The sequence below is a fragment of the Chiloscyllium punctatum genome, chromosome 33 (genome assembly GCF_047496795.1).
Source record: "Chiloscyllium punctatum isolate Juve2018m chromosome 33, sChiPun1.3, whole genome shotgun sequence".
In the NCBI taxonomy this organism is placed as follows: domain Eukaryota; kingdom Metazoa; phylum Chordata; class Chondrichthyes; order Orectolobiformes; family Hemiscylliidae; genus Chiloscyllium; species Chiloscyllium punctatum.
Window position 1 is genome coordinate 33,512,467 of NC_092771.1, and position 27,050 is coordinate 33,539,516.

The 27,050-nt window shown below is 44.3% G+C and overlaps 1 long non-coding RNA gene across 1 annotated transcript; it reads left to right on the forward strand.

Annotated features, from left to right (window-relative positions):
- The first annotated feature begins 1,859 nt into the window (after positions 1 to 1,859).
- Positions 1,860 to 27,050, forward strand: LOC140458599 (uncharacterized). The gene is made up of 3 exons (XR_011953598.1): positions 1,860 to 1,978; positions 18,329 to 18,436; positions 26,923 to 27,050. It is a non-coding gene; the product is annotated as an uncharacterized lncRNA (long non-coding RNA).

Consider the following 27,050-nt stretch of genomic DNA (forward strand, 5'->3'; position numbering starts at 1 on the left):
TCTACTTCATAATCTGAGACCAAATGCTTTCTCGACAATGCTTTCTTATCCATTATTGTTCGCATTATCCATTTTGCCTGAGTTTCTGCAAGGTTGTGATCCATTGAATATTTATGTCCACCTTTTGTTCACCCTGTAACCATGTCTCCCTGTTGTCTAAACCTCTTTCATCTCAATGTCACAAATCCATCTGACTTATTGATAAGACTTTGTCCATTCAAATAAAAACATAATTTACTCTTTCCCACAATTTCCTGTCACAAACCTATTCCCTGATGTACAGATTTAGTTAATCACTGTCCCATCCTGTTCCTTTCTGATTGCCTTCAGCCACATCCCCATCCTGATGCTTCACCTTTTCTCTTTGGATTTGGAAAGCTCCTTCCACCTAGACCCTGTCCCTGCATCCTCTGTCAGTTTAAAGCCCTGTCCATAAACCTACTGACATGATTGGCCAGGACACTGGTCCCAGCATGGTTCCAGTGGGACCATCCTCTTGAATTTTTTTATAAATCCGGTAGGGGATGTGGGTGTCTCTGGCTGACCAGCCTTTCTTGCCCAGCCCGCGCTGCCCATGAGCTGAGGAGCTTGCTTGTCCATTTCAGAGGGTAATTGAGAGGTAAACACTTTGCTGTGGGTATGTCGTCCAGACCACGTGAGGATGATCTGATCTCGTTGTCGAAAGGACAATTGGGCGGCACGGTAGCTCAGTGATTAGCATTCCTACCTCACAGCCCCAACATCCCAGGTTCGAGTCCAACCGTGGGCGACTGTGTGGAGTTTGCACATTCTCCCAGTGTCTGCGTGGATTGCCTCCGGATGCTCCGGTTTCCTCCCACAGTCCAAAGACGTGCAGGTCACGCGAATTGGCCATGCTAAATTGCCCATAATGTTAGGTGTATTAGGTTGAGGGAGATGGGTCTGAGTGGGTTACTCTTTGGAGGGATGGCGTGGACTGGTTGGGTCGAAAGGCCTGTTTCCACACTGTAGGGAATCTAATCGAAGGGATTGTGATCTTTGTACATCAGCAATGGTTTCATATTTGTTTATGGATTGTTAATTGCTATTTTTAAAATTATTGATTTTAAATTCCACCATATCTTTTGATGGGATTCAAACCTGCCTCCCCTGAACATTAGCTGAGTTTTTGAACAAATGCCCTAACAAGGCCGTCACTTCACCTGCTCACTGGATGCTCATCCCTGAGCTCTGATACATGAAGCTAAACCCATTCTTCCAACATGACTGTGTGATCCTGAAGTCTTCCAGCACACTGGTGATATCACTCAGTCTCTCTCACTGTGTGGGTCTAATTGCTGCTTCTGTCAGCATCTCTCACTCTTGCAGCTACTCCAGGCACGGTGGCACAGTGGTTAGCACTGCTGCCTCACAGCGCCAGAGACCTGGGTTCAATTCCTGCCTCAGGCGACTGACTGTGTGGAGTTTGCACATTCTCCCCGTGTCTGCGTGGGTTTCCTCCGGGTGCTCCGGTTTCCTCCCACAGTCCAAAGATGTGCAGGTTAGGTGAATTGGCCATGCTAAATTGCCCGTAGTGTTAGGTAAGGGGTAGATGTAGGGGTATGGGTGGGTTGCGCTTCGGCGGGGCGGTGTGGACTTGTTGGGCCGAAGGGCCTGTTTCCACACTGTAAGTAATCTAATCTAATCTAATCTAATCTAATCCTGAGCTAACAGAATTCTCCACTCCAGAGAGACGCAACAGAACAGGCCAGGGATGGTGTTTGGGATTTTCCAGATATCTGTGGGGCTCATTTCCATTCTCCTTGTGTAACCCTCACTGCATCAGTCTAATTTCACATTCTGTCTATTTCTCTGTCTCCTGTAGGTACTCAGGAAGTTGCTGCCTCAATCAACTTCCCAACTGCTGTGTGTCTCATCCATCACCTCATTGAAGATGGTTGGACAGCCAGAGAGACAAAGGGAAGGGAGATCTGGAGCCTTCAATAAATCCTGCAGTGAGGTAAGATTACTCATAGTGCACTGAGCAGAGAGCAATGAGAGGGCTCCAAACATCGCTAACAAGACATGACATAGATACAGTGCTGGATGGGGAGCACAGTACAGACACACCCCATGCTCAATCACCACGTCTACTTTAACTTATGTTGCAGTGAGACAGCATCGGGAGTTCATAGTTATCAATCTAGTCCTGTGCTGTCTTTAGTGAGCATCAGTACAACAGAGGGGAGAGTAGGCCTCCGACGAGAGGTTGTGAATGCTGCCTGGGATCTTTCTGTTCTGTGTTCTCCCTCCAACACTGTACTAAGACTCACTACTCTGCAACACTGTATCTATGGCATGGCTTGTGCACCAGTGTCTTCAGTCTTTTTAACTCCTACAATAGTCCCTGTCCCTGTAACCTCCTCCCTTCCCGATAGTCCCTTCACATATTTGAAATGTACTGCATTCCAGACGACCATCCCCATCGCTGTAACTTGCTTCAGTTTCTACAACATGCCTTATTTTGGTACACTCATCCTCTTTAACTGGATACAGAGTGATACAGCACGGAAACAGAACCTGTGGTCCAACTCCTGATTGCTGCCATGTTACCATGCTATAATTGTTCTTGTTTCTCCCATGTGCCTGAGGCAGTCTGTTCCATCTATGCACCATCCTCTGTGGATAATGTTCCCCCTCAGCTCCCTATTTTAAATCCGTGCTCTCTCACCTCCTGTTTATACCCTCTAGTTTTGGACTCACCTACCCTTGGATATTCACCATTCTTAGGGTCACCCCGTGGCCTCCTCTGCCCAAGGGAAATATTTAGGACAATGTTACAAATATCTCCAACGTATGTAACAAAGTGCTGGCCAATGTCGGCAAATCTCTCTCTCTCTCTCTCTCTCTCTCTCTCTCTCTCTCTCTCTCTGTCTCTCTCTCTCTCTCTGTCTCTGTTCAACAACCCTGGCCAGAGCCCTTCCATTAACTGTGTTAGTCCTCCATGGTTTGTCTTAACAAACTCCAACACCTGAATTAAACTCCATCTTTCATTCCTTGGTCCACTGGCCCAGTTGGTCAAGATCCCCTTTGATAACCGTATTTACTGCCCACGACACCATTCATTTGATCATCAACAAACTTTCGCACAATCACTCCTATATTTTCAACCAAATCGTTTATGGAGATGATGCACATCAGTGTACCCAGCCCTGATCCTTTCTTCAATAATGGAATAAAACCATATTCTTGTCATAGAGCTGTACAACATGGTAACTGACCCTTCAGTTGATACCCACCATAATCTGAAACTAAAGTCTTCCCAGCTGCCTGTTGTTGGCCCACATCACTCCAACCCTTCCCTATTCACCTCTTAATCCAAATATCTTTTAAATGTTGTAATTGTACCCACATCAACCCCTTTCTCAGGAAGTTCATTCCACACTCAAACCACCCCCTGTGCAGCAAATTAACCCATATCTTTTTTTTGAACCCCTCTCTCCTCTAACCTTAAAAATGTGGCCCCTCCTCTTGAGAATCCCTCATCCTGAGGAAAAGGCAACTACCATTAAATTGATCTGTAAATCACTTTTTTTTCATAAACCTTTATAGCATCATGTCTCAATCTCCAGGCTCCAGTGAGAAAAGACTCAGCCTATCCAGCCATTTTTCAGATCTCAAGCCTTCCATACCCAGCAATATCCTGGTAAATCTCTTCTGAATGCCCTGCAGCTTAATAATATCCTCCCTGTTAACTGGGCGACCAGAACTGGACAGAGTATTGCAGAACAGGCCTCACAAATGTCTGTACAATCTCAACATGACATCCCAACTCCTCCACTCAGTGGACTGAGCAATAGTCAGGCATGCAAAGCACTGTCTTATCCATCCTGTGATGCAAACTTCAAGAATTATGTACCTGAACCCGGAGGTCCCTCTGCTCTAAAACACTGAGGCCCGAACATTAATTGTATAAGCTCTACCCTTATTTGTTTTACAAAATGCATTACCTTGTATTTATTCAGATTGAATTCCATATCTAGTTTTTCAGCCCATTCACTCCCTTCATCAAGATCCCTTTGTAATCTCAGAAAACCTCCTTCACTGTCCATGATGCCACCCTCCAGCCTGCCAGCCCATCACACATGGCTGTCAGTAGTACACATACCTTTGCTAGGGGTCCACAATTTCTTCCCTAGCATCCCACAGTGTCCTGTGATGCACTTAATCAGGTTCTGGGACTTGCCATAGCTTTGTGTTTTAAAACCTCCAGCACCACCTCTTTTATAACATGCACTCTTTTCAAGTCATAGAGATATACAGCATAGAAACAGACCCTTTGGTCCCCAACTCGTCCAGGCTGACCAGAAGATCTAAATAAATCCATTCCCTTTTCCAGTATTTGGCCCAAAGACGTCTACACCCTTACTATTCAGATGCCCATCCAGATACCGTTTAAATGTTGTAGTTGTATCAGTCTCCATTACTTTCTCTCTCAGCTCATTCCATACACACATCACCATGTGTGTGAAGAAGCTGTCCCTTTAGTCCCTCTGTAAACCATTCACCTCTAACCTTAAACTTATGCCCTCTAGTTTTGGACTCCCCAACTTCTGGGAAAAGGCCTTGAATGCTTACCCTATCCATGCCCCTCATGTTCATATAAACCTCTGTAAGGTCACCCCTCAGTCTCCGATTCTCCAGTGACAGTAACCCCAGCTTATTCAGCAACAATCCGGGCAATATCTTGTTAATCTTTTCTGAGCACTTTCAAGTTTCACAACATCCTTCCTGTAGCAGAGAGACTAGAATTGCAGAGAACTCCAATTGTGGTCTAATATATTACTCTTGTTCCCTGAGTTCCCCAGTCTTTCTCCACAGTAAGTTCTGGAGTGAAAAAAATGTTTAGGATCTTAGCAAATATCCTGCAGTTCCACACATCGATGGCCTCATTGATCTTTAATGGCCACTATTTTGTCCTGAGTTACTTGTGCACTCTTAATATACTGATACAATCACTTTTGGATTCCCCTTTCCTTCTCTGCTGAGGCTATTTCATTTAGCCTTTCTCCATTCCTGTTTTCTACTCAAAGTGTATTCCTACAGCCCCTGTATATCCTCAGGGATTCCCTTGATCCAGCTGGCTATACCTGACATGTGCCCCCTTTTCCATGACCAGACCCTCAATAGACAGCCAGTGTTTCTGAATGCTGTCAGTGTTGACCTGCACACAAACACGAAAATGCTGGTGCTGATTGATCAGTTTATCTCACTTTTAAAATATTCTCACTTGCCAAACTTCCCTTTCCCTGTAAATAATTCCCTTCTCCAATCACATTTTGAAAGTTCCTGGCTAAGACAATCAAGATTGGTCAGGCATCATTTTATAACTTGCACTTGTGGACCAGGCCTGTCCTTTTCCAAAGCTGTTTTCAAACTACTAGAACTGTGGTCACTTTGGCAAAATGCTTTCCCACTCACATCTCATCCCTTTCCCGACCTTAATTCCCAAGTGGAGGTCAGGTTTTGCCCCTTTCTCTTTTCAGGCTATTTACATATTGATTGGGAGTTTTCTGGAACACAATTACCAAATTCCTCCCTTGCAAACACTGAACACTGGCAGTCCCAGTCTAGGTTTGGAAAGTTCATAAACGCTACCATAACAGCCCTATTATTATGATTGATATTTAAGATGTCCCGACATATTTGTTTCTCAGTCTGCCACAGGTTATTCGGGGTCAGCTGTCCGATCGTATCAAAGTGATGACCCATTCTTATTTCTCAGTTCCACTAACATAGCTTCACTGGGCGATCCCACTGGAATATCCTCTCTAAGTACTGCTGTGATGATTCATGCAATCAAAGCCCACCACCACACGTCCTCTCTTGCCTCCTCTTCCTGTAGCATCTCTACCTTGAAACAATGCACTGCCAGTCCTGCCCCTCCCTCAGCTGTGTTTCTGTAATAACTATAATATCCCAGTCCCATGTTCCAATACATGCCCTGAGTTCATCTTCCTTTGCTGTCTGGCCCCTTGCATTGAAATAAATGCAGTTTAATCATCAGTTTTCCCCCATTCCCTGCTATGTTCTTGCCTGCCTTGTCTGCTGAAATTGCTGTCTTTAACTCGTGTCCCAGCCTCAATCCTCTTTCTGGCCTTACGTTTATTTAAGGTCCAATACCCTGCCAGACTAGGTTATATCCTCTCAAGCAGCTCTAGCAATTCACCCCACCAGGATGTGGGTCTCTGTCCCGCTCCCAGTTGAGGTGCCTTTCCCACACTGTCAACCTGTGCTGACACCTTCAGGGATCTATGGACTTGTCCACCATGGTCCCAGTATTCCTCAGTACTCCAAAAGGACCTACCGTTTATTATGTCTGTTCTTCGCTTATCGTACCTCCCACAGAGTATTACCTCACTTCGATCAGAACTAAACTCTGCTTAGATTATCATCCGACCGACATCGGACTGCAGACAGAGACCATCCTCCTCACTGTGAACAACACCCTCAGAAACCGACTAATGATACCTTCTGCTTTCACATCCGAGTTATTAATGTTCAATGGTTCCTGCACAGTTCCCTTGGTACACCCGCTGGTGAAAATATTCTATCCACCAATTTTGCATCCAATTTGCCAACTTGCCTTGGAACCCAGTCCTTTTGGACCAGCCTTCCATGTTGGCTCTTGTTTAAGGACTTAGTCAAGTCCATGTAAACCACATCATCTGCACTGCCTTCATCAATATACTTAAGCATCATTTCAAAAAAACTGAACTGAATTCCTCAGAAGTATCTTCCTCTGCCAAATCCGTGATGACTAAACCGAGTTGATCCTTACCTTTGCAAGTGTTGATTCATCCTCACAATTGTTCCCAATAATGTCCCTCCCCCTGCTGTCAGACTATCTGCTCTGTAATTACCTGGCCTATCTCTGCTGCCCTTCTTGAACAAAGGAACCACATTAGCGATCCTCCAGTCATTCAGCACTTCACCTGTGTCCAGCAAAGTATGAGATATATCCACCAGGGCCCCAACAACCTCTGGGTAATTCGCATGGGGTCAAAGAATGCTGGTCCAGGCAGTGACACCCACATCCCATGAATGAATAAATAAAAATACATATATCCCTCCCTACCTCTGCAAACCCCTCCAGATGCAGCAATTCGTACTGGCTTTGTAACACCGTTCAGGCCCTGACCACTCTCTGTAACACTCTCACCACCTCCAGCACCTTCACCTCTCCCTGTTCGATTCGTGTCAATAAACCCTGACAACTATTCCCCTTCCCACTGTCCTCCTGCTAGCAGACCCATTGCAATCCCTTTAAAATTTATTCCTAAAACTCTCTCTCACTTCAGGATTTTAAGTACTTTGTGGTGATCTTCTCAGCCTCATAATCTAATATGATCCATTTTGTCCTGAGTGAGGGACTGGTGGGGATTTCTTTGTCTGTTTCATTGGAATGTACTTTTTGATGAGTATTTTACACTGTTCCTTCAAATGTTTTCCACTGTTCATTTAAAGACACATATTTCAGTCTGTTTAGCCTGTTTACCTTGGTCAGTTCTCCTCTCCAACTCATGTAATTGGCTATTTTTGTTTCTAACTGTAGCTTGTCCTTTCTGTGTTTCACTTTAAAACTTTATATTTCTTTAAACTGCACTTTTTCACAATTTCCCAGAGGATCTCTCCAGGTGACATTACTCATTCACTTAGTTTTATCACGCAACAGTCTCTCTGAGACATTAACATCCCTCGCCAGTTGCACAATGTGTTATTCTAAGAAACACTGAAAAGAATTCTCTGAACTCCTCTTCCAATATCACTGTTGTCAGTGTGATTGTCCCAGACTTTGCAAATATTGACGTTTCACTAAATGTTCACCATACCTGTATGAAAAATTCAAATAAATTCCTCTTTGTTGCAGTGACGAGCCATGAAATACTGTTCGGTCGTCTAAAACTGTTCTGCTGCTTGTGTCCTTGGCAAGTAGTAGCCAGAAATTACATTCAGACTGACTGACTCTACTTCATGATCTGATTCCAAATGCTTTCTCTGTAATGCCTTTCTTACCCATTATTGTTAGCGTCGTCCATTTTGCCTGAATTTGCACAAGGTTGTGACCCATTGAATATTTCTGTTCCACCTTTTGTTCACCCTGTAACCACATCTCTCTGGTGTCTAAATCCCTTTTATCTCTGTGTCACAAATCCATCTACCTTGTTGCAGAGACTTTGTCCATGAATAAAAAATTTACTCGTTCCCTCAATTTCCTGTCGCAAATGGATTTACTGATCTACAGTTTTAGTTAAACTTTGTCCCATCCTGTTCCTTTCTGTTGTCTTCGGTCACATTCCCACGCTGCTCTGATGCTTCACATTTTCTCTTTAGATTTGGAAAGCTCCTTTCACCTGAAGCCTGTCCCTGCATCCTCTCTGTCAGTTTAAAGCCCTGTCCATAAATCTACCAACGTGATTGGCCAGGACATTGTTCCACTGGAACTGTGCTGGGGCCAATCTGAATGGATTTTTAAAACAATCAGGTATGGGATGTGGGTGTCTCTGTCTGACTAGCCTTTATTGCCCATCCCTCGCTGCCCTTGAGCTAAGCAGCTGGCTCACCCATTTCACAGGGTAAGTGAGAGGCAAACACTTTGCTGTGGGTATGTCGTGCAGACCACATGAGAGTGAACTGTTGTCTTTCTCTGAAGGTCAAGTGTTTGGATTTTTATCAATATTTATTTATGGATTGTTAATTCCAATTTATAAAACATATATTCATCTAAAATTCCACATGGTTAGAAGTTAGAAAGAAGAAGGGGGGGGTCACTTTCTTGGGACTGTATTGTAGACTGTTGTAGACCCAACAGATACCAGAGGAGCAGCTGTGTAGAGAGATTGTAGATAACTATAGGAATAATAGAGGAGTGCAGGCTGGAGATTTTAATATTCCCTGTATTGACTGGGTCACCTAGAGTATAAGAAGACCTGAACGGAGGGCAATTTTTCAAATGTGTCCAAGGAAGGTTCCTAAATCAATATGCAGAGGGCCCGACACTACTCAGGCAGGTGCAACACTGGACCTCCCGACAGGAAACGAGGTCGGGCAAGTGACTGAAGTGTCATTCAGAGAGCACTTTGGGTCCAGTGCCCACAACTGTCTTTGTTTTAACATAGTTATGGAAAAAAGATCAGCAGGTCCACAGATTGAAAAGGAAAATGGGAACAGAGCCAGGTTTGGGGCCATTCTGCAGGATCTGGCCAGCGTCAATGCTATGAATTGAAAATTGCACAATGCCCAGTTATAATCCAAGTTGCTTTGGAAGCGCTGGTGATCACTGTAACAGATGAAAGGCTTAAACTAAATTTGTTGGATATTCTATTCCATGACACTGCCATCCTGTTGCTATAAATTCTGTACCTTAGGATTGTGCTCCACAACCACCTAATGAAGAAGCAGTGCTATGACAACTAGTGCTTTCAAATAAACCGGTTGGACTGGAACCGAGTGTCGGGTGATGTTTAACTTTGTCCACCCCCAGTCCGACACCGACACCTCCACATTATGATTCTAATCGATTGGGTGAGTCTGTTTGAAGGAAAAGGAACAACTGGCAAATGGGAGGCTTTTCAAAGTGTGATTTCAAGAATCCAGGACCAGTATGCCCCATTTGGGATAAAGGGAAAAGCTGGCAGGGTTAGGGATCCTTGGCTGATGAGGGATAATAAGGCTCTGGTCTTGAAATGAAGACTGCATGCATTGGGTTGAAGATTTCCATATCTGCATAAACTCTTCTATTCTTAAAGACATGATCAATCTGTGGAGACCCTACAATCCTATCAGTCCCTGTAATACTCCCAATCTGCAGAAGACATTCCAATGCCTGTGACTCTTTCAATACAGTTCCTACAAGACCCACTATCTATGTGATATCTTTTCATTGCCAGCACCCACCCTGTCAATGTAAGCTCCTCCAGTGTCTCCATCCATCTACTCATTTCCACAATCTTCTCCAGCTCTTCCATGTGTAAACATCACCCTCCCCTACAACCCTTCCCACTTTGACCAAACTCGAGGAGGTTACTAATGCTCCCTAATCTGTGAAACTGTCTCCAACCAAAATTACTGTCTTTATCGCTTGGAGAATCTGTCTGATTCCACACCCCCTTTATCTAAATAACCTGCAGAACCTAAGCTTTCCTGTATCTATAAACATCTTCAGTCACGACTACCCTCCATACGTCTATTTGTTTTTCCAATCTGTACAACCCACTTTATCTCTGTACTCAGCTCCATTTACCTGAAACTATCCAGTCTGTGTAAAACACCCCATCCTTCCAATATCCTTATCCCTGTAAACTGCTCCATTCCTCCCAATCTCCCCATCTCCATGAACTCCTGTAGGCCCGACAGCTCTCCACATTTCTGTAACCTCCTGTGGCTCTATGCTCCTCGCTCCCTGTGAAAGCACCTTCAGTCCCCACAATTCTCGCAGTCTGGTCATCTGCTCCAGATCAGACCATTGCTGTCTCTGTTACCTCATACAACTTTAGCAACGCCTCCTATTTGTGTCACTTCATTCAGATCGCATCCTCTCCCGCTTCCCGAAACCTCTTGCTGCCATCATAACCCTTGCTATTTAGAACATGGAATAGCATATTCCAGAACAAGCCCTTCCACCCTCAATATTGTGCTGACCTTTTATCCTAATCTGAAGATGAAACGAACCTACATACCTTACATTTTACTATCATTGATGTGCCTATCCAAGAGTTGATTAGATGTCTGTAGTGTGTCTGAATCTACTACCATGGCTGGCAGTCCATTCCACGCACCCACCACACGGTGGCACAGTGGTTAGCACTGCTGCCTCACAGCGCCAGAGATCCGGGTTCAATTCCCGCCTCAGGCAACTCTCTGTGTGGAGTTTGCACATTCTCCCTGTGTCTGCGTGGGTTTCCTCCGGGTGCTCCGGTTTCCTCCCACACTCCAAAGATGTGCAGGTCAGGTGAATTGGCCATGCTAAATTGCCCGTAGTGTTAGGTAAGGGGTAGATGTAGGGGTATGGGTGGGTTGCGCTTCGGTGGGTGCGGTGTGGACTTGTTGGGCCGAAGGGCCTGTTTCCACACTGTAAAGTCATCTAATCTAATCACACTCTGTGTAAATAACATACCAGTCCCTTCCATGCTGACAGGATATCCCAACCCAATCTCGTCCTACCTGCCAGCACCTGGCCCATATCCCTCTGATATCTAAGCTAAACCTTCCGCCAATTACCTTTAAACTTATGTCCCCTTGTGATAGCCATTTCGCCATGGGAAGTAGTCTCTGGTTATCCACTCTATCTAGGCCTCTCATTCCCTTGTAAACCTCTACCAAGTCACCATTCTTCCTCCTTCGCTGTGATCAGAAAAGCCCTAGCTTCCACAACCTACCTTCTATGGGCATGCCTGCTAGTCCAGGCAGCATCCTGCTAAATCTCCTCTGCACTGTCTTTATTGCTTCCATGTCCTTCCTATAATGAAGCGAACAGAACTGTTCACAATATTCGAAGTGTGGTCTAACTGGGGTTCTGTAGAGCTGCAGCAAAATCTCACATCTCTTAAATTCAATCCCCCTGCTAATGAAAGCCAGCACACCATCCGCCTTCTTAACAGCCTGTCAACTTGGGTGGTAACCTGAGGGACACAGGATCCCTTTGTTCCTGCACGCTGCTAAGAATCCTGCCTTTAACCACGTAAAGGTTTTCTGCAGAATCCTCCAATCTAAAACTATCCCTATCTTTGTAAGTTCCTCCAGTCCCTCCAACACTCATGAACTGTGAAACCTCCTCAAGTCCATATATTCCTTATGTCTGCAAAATCCTCCCGTCCTGATGTCCCTCCATATCTCTGTAACCCCCACCATCCTCCATTGCCCTTCTGGGGAACATTGCAGAGGAAGGAGGAGTTGGAGAGTCTGGGCCATGTTGCGAGGTATGAAGGGCTGCAGAACCTGGAGGATGGTACAAATGTCGGAAGGGACGTGGGACTTCTAGAAGGTTAGAGGTTCCGGGATTCATTGAACCTGGGACAGGGAATGGCTTGTGGAACCTGCAGGATATTATGATTTGAACCACAGGTAATTTTTGATTGGACCATTCAGTCATAGAGATGTACAGCATGGAAACAGACCCTTCATTCCAACCCAGCCATGCCGACAGGATATTCCAACCCAATCTAGTCCCACCTGCCAGTACCTGGCTTATCTCCCTCCAAACCCTTTCTATTCATATATCCATCCGAATCCTTCTTAAATGTAGCAATTGTACCATCTGTAAGGTTGGCTGAAAGATGCAATCAAACATTACCTGTGGTTCAAATCATAACATCCTCCAGGTTCCACAACCCATTCATGGTCCCATCCTGCATCAGATATCCCAACCCAATGTAGTCCCACCTGCTAGCACCCGGCCCATCTCCCTCTAAACCCTTCCTATTCATATAGCCATCCAGATGCCTTTTAACTGTTGCAGTTTTACTAGCCTCCACCACTTCCTCTGGCAGCTCATTCCATATATGTACTATCCTCTGCGTGAAAAAGTTGTCCCTTTTTTCTTTTATATTTTTCTACTCTCATCCTAAATCTCTCCCTATAATTCTGGACTCGCACACCCCAGGAGAAAGACTTTGTCTATTTACCCTATTCAAGCCCCTCTTGATTTTATAAACCTCTGAGATCAGCCTCTGACTCTACAAGAAAAACAACCATCACCTGATCAAAGTCTCCCTATAGCTCATCCCTGGCAACGTTGTTGTAAATCTTTTCTGGATCCTTTCAAGTTTCACAAAATCCTTCCGATCTGAAGTAGAACAGAGTTGCATGCAGCATTCCAAAAGTGGCCTAACCACTGTCTTGTACAGCCGCAACATGACCTCCCAACTCCTGTACTCAATACTCTGACCAATAAAGGAATGCATACCAAACACCTCCTTCGCTATCCTAACTACTTGTGACTCTACTGTCAAGGAACTCTGTATTTCATTTGAAAAAATGCATAGACAGGTAGAGTGGCCCGAGGTCTTCTGGGTAATGCTAGTTTAGTCTAAGCTGGGAGCAGAGCCAGTGAAATATTTGCAGCGCTGTCTGATGAATGGTTGAGAGATAATGCATATGTCAAACAGGCTGTTTTAAGTGCTTATGGATTGCTTATGAAACGGAAGCCAATACAATTCCCTTTACTGTACCATCAGGTCTGTATCATCCAAATTGTTGAAACCTGCTCTCACCATTGCAACCCCCATTATTTCCTAACATTGTTGAGTCTCTAAAAGCTTCCCTATCAGGTTAATCTCCTCCACTGCATACAACACTGCTAGCCTGTGTAATCTCTTCAATTCCTTCAGCTCCTATATACCTATGTATAGGTGTGTGACTGCTTTGTGGCCATTGTATCCTCATTTATATCTCCAAAAGGCTCTGTTCACTGTACCACATCCTATGCTCATAATTGAATCTGGTCTCTCACAAGACTCTCTATCACTCTCTCTCCTCTAATCTCTACAAGCTTCCCTATCCCTGTCGTATCTTGCAGCATGATGTACTCTATCTGATGTACGTTCCAGTGCATAAATTCATCTCTCCTTCTAACTGTATCCAGTCTACAACATCATCCCTGTCCGTGCAACATCCTCCAGTCCATATACTCCTCTCTATTGCTGCAGCATTCTCCAGTCTATATCATCTTTCATGTGCTTGCAACATTCTCCAGTCCATACTACCCACCCTTTCCCTGTAATATTCTCCAGTCCATACCATCCTCCCTATCACTGTGATATTCTCCAGATCCCACAACTGTTGTTAAATGTACGACATCCTGGAATATGTGAATGTTTCTACGCCCTGATCAACATAGTCCATGTAACGATCCACAATCCTGTACACATCCCTATCTCTGGAATCTCATCAAAGACACTTTTATCTCTCTAACTTCCTCCAAACACTAAAATGTTTTCTCCTGCGAACATTCTGGAGCAACTGTAGCTCTGCTTAACCCTGCAACATTGTCACGTCCCCAAACATCTCTCCCACTCTATGACCTCTATCCATCCCTCAAAGGCCCTCACTCGGTGACACATGCCATGCATATGCAACAAGGCAGATGGAATGACAGCATTAACTGAAACGAACAGATATGATCAAACTGTTATTGTGGAGGGGTGGCTGCAGAATGATCATGACAGTGATGTGATTATTGAGGGGTTGTAGGGATTTAGGCAGGATCAGCAAAAAACCAAACAAGGTCCCGTTTTGTTGTGAAGAAAGGACGCAGTCAGTGCATTAGTGAGACAGCCAATTTAATCTGGGAATCAAAATATAGTCATTTTGAATGGACAGCTTCCAAATAGCAAGGGGGATCTGGAAGATCAAATCACAATCCATGCTTGTTGTTAAGTTAGATGCAATATTTTCTTGGTGATAGTAGACAGAGGCATGTGGAGTGATCAATTTCTGATTGGACGTCTGTGGCCAATGCTGTTTCACAAGGATCAGTGCTGTGATGTCGGGTGTGTAATTTATATCTGTGATTCAGATGAAAAGGTCAGCAGTTTGAGTGGTACTTTTGCAGACGACATTTGGAAAGGCATGTAATGATTGGGGATAGTTAGGGGAATTGTGGATAGTGAGGAAGAGTGTTCAAGGTTGCAGTAGTATGTAGATCAGCTGGAACGCTGGGCAGAGATGTGGCAAATTGAATTTCATTGGGACAGGTGTGAAGTGACGCATTTATGAAGTCAAATGGAAGAGACAAGTGCACGAATTGACGAGTTGGAAACATTGATGAACAGAGAGACATTGGAAGCAAATCCATAGCTCCCTAAAAATAACAACACAACATGATGTGGTGGTAGAGGGGGAGTATGGTATGCTTACCTTTATTGGGCACAGTTTTGAGTACAGATGTTTGCATGTCATGTTGTGACTGAATGAAACTTCATTCGACCATGTTTGGAAGGTTGCGTGTCGTTCTCATCGCCCCACCACAGGAAGGTTTTGGGGAGGGTGCAACAGAGGGTTGGCAGAATATTGCCTGGATTAGAATGTGTTTACTGTAAGGAGGTTGGAGTATCAGAGACTGAGGGGTGATCTGGTACAGGTATATAGCATTAGGAGAGGCATGGATAGTGTGGATAGTTGGAATCCTCCTTCCAATGTAGAAATATCAAATACTAGGGCGCATCGGTTTAAGGTGAGAGTGAGAAGTTTTAAGTGAGATGAATGAGGCCAGTTGTCTTTACCGAGAGGGTAGAAGCTGCTCAGGAGGTGGGAGAGGTGGCAATAAGAGCAAACACTTGAAGGACATTTAGACAGAAACATGAACAGACAGAGAATAGAGGGATATCGCCATGTGCAGGCAGATCGGATTAGTTTAGAATCGCATCATGGTCAGCACAGCCACGGTGGGCCGAAGGGCCTATTACTCTGCTGTACTGTTCAATTTTCTAACTTAATGACATCTAACCTGTCAAAGCCCCTCCGAATCCTGGATGTTTCATTCAATTTCTCTCCCATTATTCAAAACCCCAATCGGTTCAAGGGCAATCTACTCCACCTCTTCTCATTGGAAAATCCCGCCATCTCCAGGATCAGCCGAGTGAACCTTCCCTGGCCTGCCTCTAATACAAGAATGTCTTTCCTTAGGGAACGCATACTGTTCGTTATAATCTAGGTGTGGTCTGACTTGTACCTTGCATCGTTTTAGCAAGACCTCCCTATTTTGAGACTCCATTCCCTTTGTAATAAATGGCAACATTTATGACCTACTGAACTATGACCTACTGAACCTTTAAGCTACCTTTTTCAGATTGATCCACAAGGATTCCCAAAACCCTTTGTGCAGTCAGTCTGAAACCAAATGGTGTTAGCCTGACAGTAAGTCGGGAGCATGCTGGAATGTGCTATAAAGAATATGACAATAAATGATAACTGGATGCTTAGAAACAATGGGAGACGCATGATTTTATAAAAGAGGAATATTTTTAAATCTGTTGGATTCTATATTTTGATGTGACCTTATATGGCAGAATAGATAAGAGTGGGAGAGGCTAATTGCGGTAGAGAGATATTTGAAATTTCAGAAGCATTTTGACAAGTTTCAACCAAGGCTAAACATTAGCTCGGGAGAGAATAGGGCCCCTGAAAAGTCAATGAGGCTGTCTGTGTGGAATCACTGCTGATGGGTGAGATACTGAACAAATTTTTATGTTCGGATTTACGACGGAAAAAGACATGGAAGCTCGGGAAGTTAGGAAAATACATAGGGATGTCTTGAAAAGAGTTCACATTGGAGAACAGGAGGTGCTGGATGTCTTAAAATGATAAAGGTTAGATAAAACCTTGGGACATGATCAGATGTATCCCAGCGCCTTGTGAGAAGCGAGGGAGAAATTTGCAGGGCCCCTCCCAGAGATATTTGCATCATCAACAGCCACTACAGACCAGTGAGACTGATGCAGGGGTGGTAAGTTGTTGGAGGAGATTCTGAGGGAAACGATCATCATGCTTTTGGAAAGGTAAGGACAGATTAACGATTGTCAGCATGGCTTTGTACACGGGAAATCTTGCCTCAAATGTGAGTGTGGAGTTGACAAGTGAGAGGTCAAAGCAGAGCAGTACACGATGTCCACATGAACTTTAGCAAGGCCTTTGACAAGGATCTGCATGGCAGACTGGATAGTAAGTTTAGATCACACATAACCAGGAAGCGCTTACTAACTAGATACAAAACAGGATTGACGGTAGGAGACAGAGCATGTTCATAGAGGATTGCCGCTCAAACTGCAGGCCTGTGACCAATGGTGTGCCGTGGGGTTCGGTGCTGGGTCACTGTTGTGCATCATTTAAATAAATGGTTTGGATGAAAATACAGGAGCCATGGTTAGCAAGTTTGTGAGTGAGACTGAAATTGGTGGGAAAGTGGACAGTGAAGAGGGTTATCGAAGAGTACAATGGAATCAACAGTACTGCTAGGCCAGTGAGGTTAGGAATAACAGGTGGAGAAATGCACAGTGTTGTATTGTGGTAAAGCAGACCAGGCTGGACTTGTACAATTAATGTTCGGGCCCTGGGTAATGTTGTCAATCATTTCAGTGTCCCAGGGACTCAGGTGCAGTTTTTTAAGCATAGTGTAAAGGGTAGACAGGCTGGTGAAGCAAGCATTTGGGATGGTTTCCCTTCATTGGGCAGTACATTGAGAGTAGGAGTTGGGATGTCATCGTGTATCTGTACAGGACATCAGTGAGGCCACTGTATTGGTGATTATCTGGAAAAAATCAACTTGTTCACGTATGTCCTTTAGGGAGGGACATCTAGCATTCTTACCTGGTCTGGCTCACATGTGACTCCAGTCCCACAGCAATATGGCTAACTCTGAGCAATTAGCAGTGGGGTAATGTATATTGGTCCAACCGGTGACATCCTCCGGCCATGACTGAATCAATGAAAATACAGATGTCCATCCCTACCTCTGCAAACAGCTCTAGTTGCAGCAATTCGTACTGGCTTTGTAACACTGTTCAGGCCTTTGCCCCTCTCTAACACCCTCACCAACTACAACACCTTCAATTCTCCCTGTTCAATCATCTGATTAAACGCTGACAATGTTTCCTCTTCCTACTGCACTCCTCCTGCTGGGAGACTCCCGAGCGATCTCTTTAACAAATGTGTCCACATTTCTAAACATTGGCTTCTTCAGAATTGATCTTTTTTTTTCATCTCTTATTCAAATCTGGTAAGTCCTGGACCAAGATCTTCCGAAGTGGGCAATGAGCATTGGGAAGCACTTCGAGTCTTGGTGTGGGGAAAATGGGAATCCAGGAGAAAAAAACACAAGGAGCGTGCTGTCACATCAATGCCCCACCCACCCCCTTCTCATGTCCACCTTCTGCCACAAGTGTAACAGAGTCTGTGGAAGGCCACATCGGTTTGTACAGCCAACTCCAGACTCCCACCCCCCACCGAGAGTGGGAGAGAGTCAGCCTCTTCTGTGATGTGATAGGAAGGTTGAATCCCCTCACAATTATCCCAGTGCCTTTGTTACAAATCCAAACAATTCCCTGTTAATACAGTGTCTAATAATGTTATATCACTCAGTATCTCTCCATGTGGTATCCCTCGCTGTGTCGGTCTATGTTCTGCCCTAACAGCATTTCTCCCTCTTCCAGATGGTCTGAGATCCTGAGTCAACAGAATTGTCCACTCCAGAGAGACGCAGCAGCACGGGCAAGGGATGGAGGCTGGGATTTTTAAGATCTCTGCTGAATTCAGTGCCACTCTGCATGTTTTATCCTCATTGCATCAATCTAATTTCCCATTCTGTCTCCTGCAGGTAATCAGGATGTTCCTAACTTCTGTCTCAACCATCACCTCATTGAAGCAAGTTAATCAGCCAGAGAGAGAGAGGGAGATCTGGAGCCTTCAGTAAATCATACAGCCGGTAAGGTCACTCACAGTAAACAGCACAGGGTGGAGGTAGTAGACTTCTATATTCAGACCGGGAAGAGCGGACATCGATACAGAGCTGGGCAAGCAACATTCTAGGCTTCATTCTACCCATCTTGTGAGGGTCCTGCTTTCACCTCTGTTTCACTGGTCCGCAATGCGATAGCAGAGGGGATCGCAGGCATCAATCCTGACCCATGCTGTATTCGTGATCTCAGTAATATCCTCTAGTCCCGATAATCCTTCCTCGGTTTGGAATCTCCTCCAGTCAACACCACGCCTCCTTCTCCAATTCTTTGATCTTTATCTTGTTAAATTTCATCCTCATTCCCGACACCATACCCCTCGCGACCACAGGAACCTCCTTCAGTTTGTGCAACCCTCCCTATCCGTGGAACTGACTCCAAGCCAGCAACCTGGCAATCTCCATTGCCTTCCTATCTATGTAGCCTCCAGAACCTAGAAGCCTTCTTATATCTGTAAACGTCTTCAGTCACGACAACCTTCCATATCTCTGTTATTATGCACAATAATCTCCTAGATGAAACAACTCCCTGTTTGTGCCTCTTCGTCTGCCCACCTCTTCCTTTCTCCATCCCTATCCTTATCTCCGGAATCTAATCCAGCTCCCTCTATCTCTGAAAGTTCCTCCAATCCCCAAACTCCTTTGTCCCACTGACATTCTTGGTCAGATGTAACTCTGTTTAACTCTAACATCCTCGAGTCCCTGTAAGCCTCCCTATTTCTGTAACCTCTACCCATCTGTTCAACCCCCTACTACCGAGGAATGACTCCCTGTATTCACCATAAGGGAGAAGGAATGACAGTGATCAGATAGGATGGAACTGTCATTCTGGAGATTTAGCTGCAGAATGACCATCGCTGGGAAGTGAATACTGAAGGGTTGTTGGGATAGAGTCAGAGAGATGTACAGCATGGAAACCGACCCTTTGGTCCAACCCATCCATGCTGAGGAGATATTCCAACCCAATCTAGTCCCAATAGGCAGACTAGGCAAAAAGCCAACAAGTTGTGAAGGAAGGATGAGGTTAATGCATTAATGAGACAGTCATGTAGATCTGAATATCAAAAGTGGAGCTGAGAATAAGCAAGCAGCTGCAACCGTTAGCATGAATTCTTTTGTAGGCACCACCCAGTGATGGTAATGTCAATATGGTTACAGTCAGGACACTGAATGTACTTGTAGCAAGGGCAGGACAGTAACTGCGTGTGACAGTGGTCTCCATGCCGACTCATACAGCAATAGGTATCAGTGCTGTAACAGATAGAATCCTGGATTCTATGTGAGAGTTTTCTATAACATCATATCATATTTGTAGATCAAATGCTGTGTACTAATAAATATCCAAGAATCCCTTTATAAAGGAGTTTTGTGAGCAGAGACACATAATATTATGCAGGACATTTTGAGTTTGTGCTCAGACCATGAGATTTAGGAGGGGAATGAGACCATTTGGCCCGTTGAGTATGCTCTGTCCTTCAATCAGATCATGGCTGTTCAACTCTACTTTCCTGCCTTTTCTACAAAACCCTTGTTTCCCTGATTAACTCAAATCTGCAGGAGGTGACAGAACAGTTGGAGAGATAGACAGAAATGGCAAATTGAGTTTAATCTGGACAAGTGTGAGATAGTGTCAAATTCAAGAAGAAAGTTATCATACTGAGGGGTATTGATATACAGAAGGATCTTGGTGCAAGTCAGTAACTCCCAGAAAATGGCAACAGAAGTGTTTCAGATGGGAAAGAAAGCAAATGGAGCACTGACCTTCATCGGTCACAATGTTGGGTGAAGTGGTTTGCATCTGATGTTGGAATTGTATCAAATGGTTGTTTGGCCACATTTGGAGTGCTGGGTGTAGGTCTCATCTCCGCACAATAGGAAGGATGTAGAGGCTTTGGAGAGGGGACAAAAGGGGTTTATCAGCATGTTGCCTGTGTTAGGGTTTTTTAAAGAGTGTGTTCGGTGTAAGAGGAAATTAAACAAAGTTGGATTGTTTACTGAGAGTATAAGAGGCTGGCAGGTGACCAGGTACAGTAATATAACATTTGGAACAAGGTTAGATAATGTAGATAATCAGAATCTCTTTTCCAGTGTGTAAGTTTCAAATACTAGAGCGCATAGGTTTAAGGTGAGAAAGAGGAAGTTTAAACGAGATGTGTGAGGCAAGTTTTTTTATGTAGAGTGAATGTTACTGAGGGAGGTCATAGAAGCAGAAATGTGAGCAAAGGTTTCAAGTGGGATTTAGACAGAAATATGAACAGGTAGAGAATAGAGGGATATCGACCATGTGCAGGCAGATGGTATGAGTTAGAATAGTATCTTAGACAGCATGGACGTGGTGGGCCGAATGGCCTGTTTCTGTGCTGCACTCTTAAGTTTTCTAACTTCCCAGCATCTGCCCCAGCATACTGAAATTGTTAGAAAGGATATGTCAATATACAATAACTGGCCACTTAGAAGCACATTTGATAAAAGGAAATTTGTTTTTGAGCCTGTTGGATTTAATTTGTTGGTGTGAATATAAATGGCAGAATTGTAAGGGTGCAGGAGAGGTGTAGTGGTATCGGGGATATGGTGTATTTGAATTATCAGAAACCTTTACACAAGTTTCAATAAGGGCTAAAGAGTAACTTGGTAGAGAATAGGGCCCCTTAAAGATCAATAAGGTCACCAATGTGTGGAACCAGAGGGGATGGGTGAGATATTAGACAAAATAGTCTTGTCAGTATTTACTGTGGCGAAAAACATGGAAGCTCGGGAACTTGGGCAAATAAATAGCGATGTCTTGGAAAGAATCCTCACCAGAGAAGAGAAAGTGTTGGAATCTTAAAACAAATAAAGGTAGATCAATCCTCAGGAGCTCATTAGGTCTGTGCTCGAATTTTGTGGGAAGCTCGGGAAGAGATTGCAGTATCCCTAACAGAGATACTTATATTATCAACTGACACAGTGAGGTGTCGGAAGACTGGAGGGTTGCTAATGCTGTTCCATCACTTAAGGGCTGTAGGGAAAAGCCAGGAAATTACAGCCCCGTGAGCCCAGTGATAGGGAAGTTGTGAGAGGAGATTCTGAGAGAAAGAAGCTCCTTAATGAGAGGTTCTTAATGAATACTATGTCTCAGTATTCACTGCTGAGAAGGGTCTTGTCGTTTGTGAGGACAGCGTGAAACAGGCTGATGTACGTGAACAGGTGGACGTTAAGAAGGATGATATGCTGAGAATTTCGTAAAAGATAAGGATAGATACATCGCTAAACCAGACGAGATGCGTCCAAAGTTAGTACATGAAGGGAGGGAATGGATTGCTGCGCACCTGGTGATGACCTTTGTGCCCTCACTATCCACTGGAGTCTTACCAGATGATTGGAGGCAGGAAAATATTAGTCCCTTGTTCAGGAAAGGGGATAGGGATAATCCTGGGAATTGCACACCTGTCAATCTTATGTCTGTGGTGTGCAGATTATTGGAGAGGACTCTGAGAGACAGGATTTATTATTCCTTGGGAAACCATAGTTTGCTTAGCGGTAGTCAGCATGGTTGTGTAAGGGGCAGGTCATGCCTTACATGTCTTATTGAATCTTTTGAGAATGTGATGAAATACCTTTATGGCTCATTCAGAAATTACGGAGACATGGGATACAGGGAAACCTGTCCTTCTGGATACGGGATACGGGATTACTGACCCACACAAGACAGACGGCGATGATAGATAGAAACAATTCATCCTGGAGTTCAGAGACGAGTGGTTACCTGCAGGGAGTGGTTACAGGACCTCTGCTCATTGTGATTTTGTGAATAAGTTGGAAGTGTGAGTGGAAGAGTGGGTTAGTGAGTTTGCCAATGACACGAAGGTTGATGGAGTGGCTGATAGTTTAGAGGGCTGTTGTCGGTTGCAACTGGACAATGACAGGATGCAGAGCTGAGCTGAGAAGTGGCAGATGGAGTTCAATCTGGAAAAGTGTGAAGTCATTCATTTTGAAAGATTGAATTTGAATGCAGAATGCAGGGTTAAAGACAGGATCTTTGACAGTGTGGAGGAACAGAGCGATCTTGGGTTCCAAGTCCCTAGATCCTTCAAAATTGCCACCCAAGCTGATAGGCTTGTTAAGAAGGAATATATGTGTTGGATTTCATTAGTTTGGGGATTGAGTTTTAAAGCTGTGAGGGTATGCTGCAGCTCTATACAGCCCTGGTGAGACCCCACTTGGAATATTGTGTTCAGTTCTGGTCCCTTCATTACAGGAAGGATGTGGAAGCTTTAGAGTGGGTAAAGGGGAGATTTACCAGGATGCTGCCTCTACTGGAGGGCATGTCTTATGAAGAAAGGTTGAGGGAGCTAAGGCTTTTCTCATTGGAGTGAAGAAGGGTGAGAGGTGACTTGGCAGAGGTTTACAAGGTGTTGACCGTCATAGATAGAGTGAATAGTGAGAGATATATTTTACCCTCATATAAATAGCTATTACAAGGGGGTATAATTTTCAGGTGATTTGCAGATGGTTAAGGAGAGATTTCAGAGGTAGGTTCGTTGCATACAGAGTGGTGGCTGAGTGGAATGCACTGCCAGCGGTGGCAGTAAAAGTAGATGCATTAGGGACATTTAATATACTTCTGGATAGGCACATTGACGATAATACAATGAAAGGTATGGAAGTTAGAGTCGTAGAGATGTACAGCATGGAAACAGATCCTTCAGTCCAACCCGTCCATGCCGATCAGATATCCCAACCCAGTCTAGTCCCACCTGCCAGCACACGGTCCATATCCCTCCAAACCCTTCCTATATACCCATCCAAATGCCTCTTAAATTTTACAATTGTACCAGCCTCCACCATATCCTCTGGCAGCTCATTCCATACATGTACCACCCTCTATGTGAACAAGTTACCCCTTAGGTCTCTTTCATATCTTTTCCCTCTCACCCTAAACCTATGCCCTCTAGTTCTGGACTCCCCCACCCCAGGGAAAAGACTTTGTCTATCCATGCCCCTCATAATTTTGTAAACCTCTATAAGGTCACGCCTCAGCCTCGGACACTGCAAGGAAAACAGTCCCAGCCTGTTCAGCCTCTCCCTGTAGCTCAAATCCTCTAACCCTGGCAACATCCTTGTAATTGTTTTTGAACCTTTTCAAGTTTCCCAACATCTTTCTGATGGTAAGGAGACCAAAATTGCACGCAATATTCCAACAGTGGCTGAACCAATGTACTGTACAGTCGCAACATGACCTCACAAGTCCTGGACTCTATACGCTGACCAATAAATAAAAGCATACGAAACGCCTTCTTCACTATCCTATCGACCTGCGACTCCACTTTCAAGGAGCTATGAACCTGCACTCCAAGGCCTCATTGTCAGCAACACTTCCTAGGACCTTACCATTAAGTGTCTCAGTCCTGATAAGATTTGCTTTCCCAAAAATCAGCACCTTGCATTTATCTGAATTAAACTTTATCTGCCACTTTTCTTTTAATCTTATGGTCGGTAAAGGATTGGCATGTCATCATGTCCGAAGGGTCTTGTTCTGTTCTGTTCTTTGTTCTACATGTCGTATCTTAAACTGGGTAATAATCTTAGATCAGTGTAAAAGGATATGGCGTTCAGGAGGAGCGAGTCAACTGGACAGAAAATTGGGCTTGATGGTTGGAGACAGAGAGTGATGGGAGACATGTTGTTTTTCAAACTGGAGGCTTGTGACCAGCGGTGCAGCGGTCCCCTGTTGTTTGTCATTTGGGTAAATGGTTTGGATGGGAGTATTGGTTTCCTGGTAAGTAAGGTTTGTTTTTAACACTGAAATTGCTGGTGATGTAGACAGTGAAGAAGGTTATCTGTGATACAACAGGATGAACAGTACTGCTGGGATAGTGGGCTGAAGAATAGCAGATGGAGTTTAATTAGATAAATGTGAAGTGTTCCATTGTGGTAAAACAAACCAGAGCGGGACTTGTACAGTTAATGTTCGGGCCCTGGGTAGTGTTGTCAGTCAGAGACCCAGTGACCCAGGTACACAGTTCTTTGAAAGTGGTGTCACAGGTGGACAGGCTGGTGAAGCAGGCATTTGGGATGGTTACTTTCATTGGGCAGAGCATTAAGGGTAGGAGTTGGGATGTCATGTTGAATCTGTACAAGAGATTGGTCAGGCTACTATAAAAACATTGTTGATCAGTAGGAAGAACTCATCTGGGTTCTCTTACCTTCTTTAGGGAAGAACATCAAATATTCTAACCTGGTCTGGCTAACATGTGACTCCAGACCCAGTGCAATATGGCTGACTCTAAGTTGCCCTCTGGGTAATTGGCAGTGACACGCATATCCCATGAATGAATAAATAAAAATACATTTGTCCCTCCCTACCTCTGCAAACCCCTCCAGCTGCAGCAATCCGTCCTGGTTTTGTAACATCGTTCAGACCCTGACCCACACTTAGTAACACTCTTACCACTTCCGGCACCTTCACCTCTCCCTGTTCCTTTTGTGACATTGAACCCTGACAATGATTCCCCATGCCACTGCCCAACTCCTGCTAGCAGATCCTTTGTAATCCCTTTAACACTCCTAAAACACACTCTCTCATTTCAGAATTTTAATACTTTGTGGTGATCTTCTAAGCCTCATAATCTAATATGATCTATTTTGTCCTGAGTGAGGGGCCGTTGGGAATTTCTTGCTGAGGTTTTGTCTGTTTCAATGGAATGTCCTTTTGCTGAGTGATTTACACTGTTCCTTCAAATGTTTTCCACTGTTCATTTGCAGACACATGTTTCAGTCTGTTTCACCTCTTTATCTTGGTCAGTTCTCCTCTCAGCCTCATGCAACTGACTATTTTTTGTTTCTGGTTGAAGCTTGTCCTTACTGTGATTCACTTTAAAACATTTTATTTCTGTAAACTGCACTTTATCACAATCTCCGAGAGGATCTCTCCCGGTGACATTACTCATTCACTAAGTTCCATCACACAACGGTTGCTCTGCAATAGTTATGTCCCTAACCAGTTGCACAATTTGTTATTCTAAGAAACACGGAAAAAAAATTATCTGAATTCCTCTTCCAATATCACTGCTGTCAGTGTGACTGTCCCAGATTATGTGAGTATTGAAATTTCCCAATATTATCCCAATGTGTTTGTTGAAAAAAATTCAATGAGCTCCTGTGTAATGCAGTGATGAGCAATGACATGTTGTTTGGTGACTAAAACTGTTCCGCTGCTTGTGTCCTTGGCAAGTAGTAGCCAGAATTTACATTCAGAATGACTCTACTTCATGATCTGAGGCCAGATGCTTTCTCTGTCATGCCTTTGTTACCCATTATTGTTAGCGTTGCCCACTTTGCCTGAGTTTCCGCAAGGTTGTGATCCATTGAATATTCCTGTCCACCTTTTGTTCGCCCTGTAACCATGTCTGTCTGGTGTCTAAATCTCTTTTATCTCTGTGTCACAAATCAACCTACCTTATTGAAGAGACATTATCCATAATTTACTCTTTTCCACAATTTCCTGTTATAAACCGGTTCCCTGATGTACAGTTTTAGTTCAACTCTGTCCCATCCTATTCCTTTCTGCTTGTCTTCAGCCACATTCCCATGCTGCTCCCATACTTCACCTTTTCCCTTTGGATTTGGAAAGCTCCTTCCACCTTATTCCTGCCCCTGCATCCTGTCTGTCAGTTGAAAGCCTTGTCCATAAACCTACCGACATGATTGACCAGGACACTGGTCCCAGCACAGTTCCAGTGGGACCATCCTAGTGGATTATTTTTAAAATCAGGTATGGGATGTGCGTGTCTCTAGCTAACCAGCCTTTCTTGCCCAGCCCTAGCTGCCTTCGAGCTGAGTAGCTTGCTCGGCCATTTCAGAGGGTAATTGAGAGGCAAACACTTTGATGTGGGTACATCGTGCAGACCACGTGAGGATGAGCAGATGTCCTTATCTAAAGGACAAGTGTTTGATTTTTTTTGTACATCAACAATGGGTTCATATTTATTTATGGATTGTTAATTACTATTTTTAAAATTATTGATGGTGGGATTCAAACCCACTTCCCCTGAACATTAGCTGAGGTGTTGGATACATGCTCAGGCAGTAATACCACTCGGCCATCACTTCGCCTGCTCAGTGGTTGCTCATCCCTGAGCACTGATACCAGGGCATCATGAAGCTAAACACATTCTGCCAACATGACTGTGTGATCCTGAGGTCTTCCAGGACTCTGGTAATGTCATTCAGTCTCTCTCCATGCGGTATCCCTCACTGTGTGGATTGAATTGCTGCCTCTGTCAGCGCCTCTCGCTCTTGCAGTTACTCCAGATCCTGAGCCAACAGAATTCTTCACTCCAGAGAAATGCAACAGCATAATCCAGGAATGGAGTGGGATTTTCCAGATATCTGTGGGGCTCATTTCCATTCTCCACGTATAACCCTCACTGCATCAGTATAATTTTCCATTCTGTCTATTTCTCTGTCTCCTGTAGGTACTCAGGAAGTTTCTGACTCAATAGACTTCCCAACTGCTGTGTGTCTCATCCATCACCTCATTGAAGATGGTTGGTCAGCCAGAGAGACAAAGGGCAGGGAGATCTGGAGCATTGAATAACTCCTG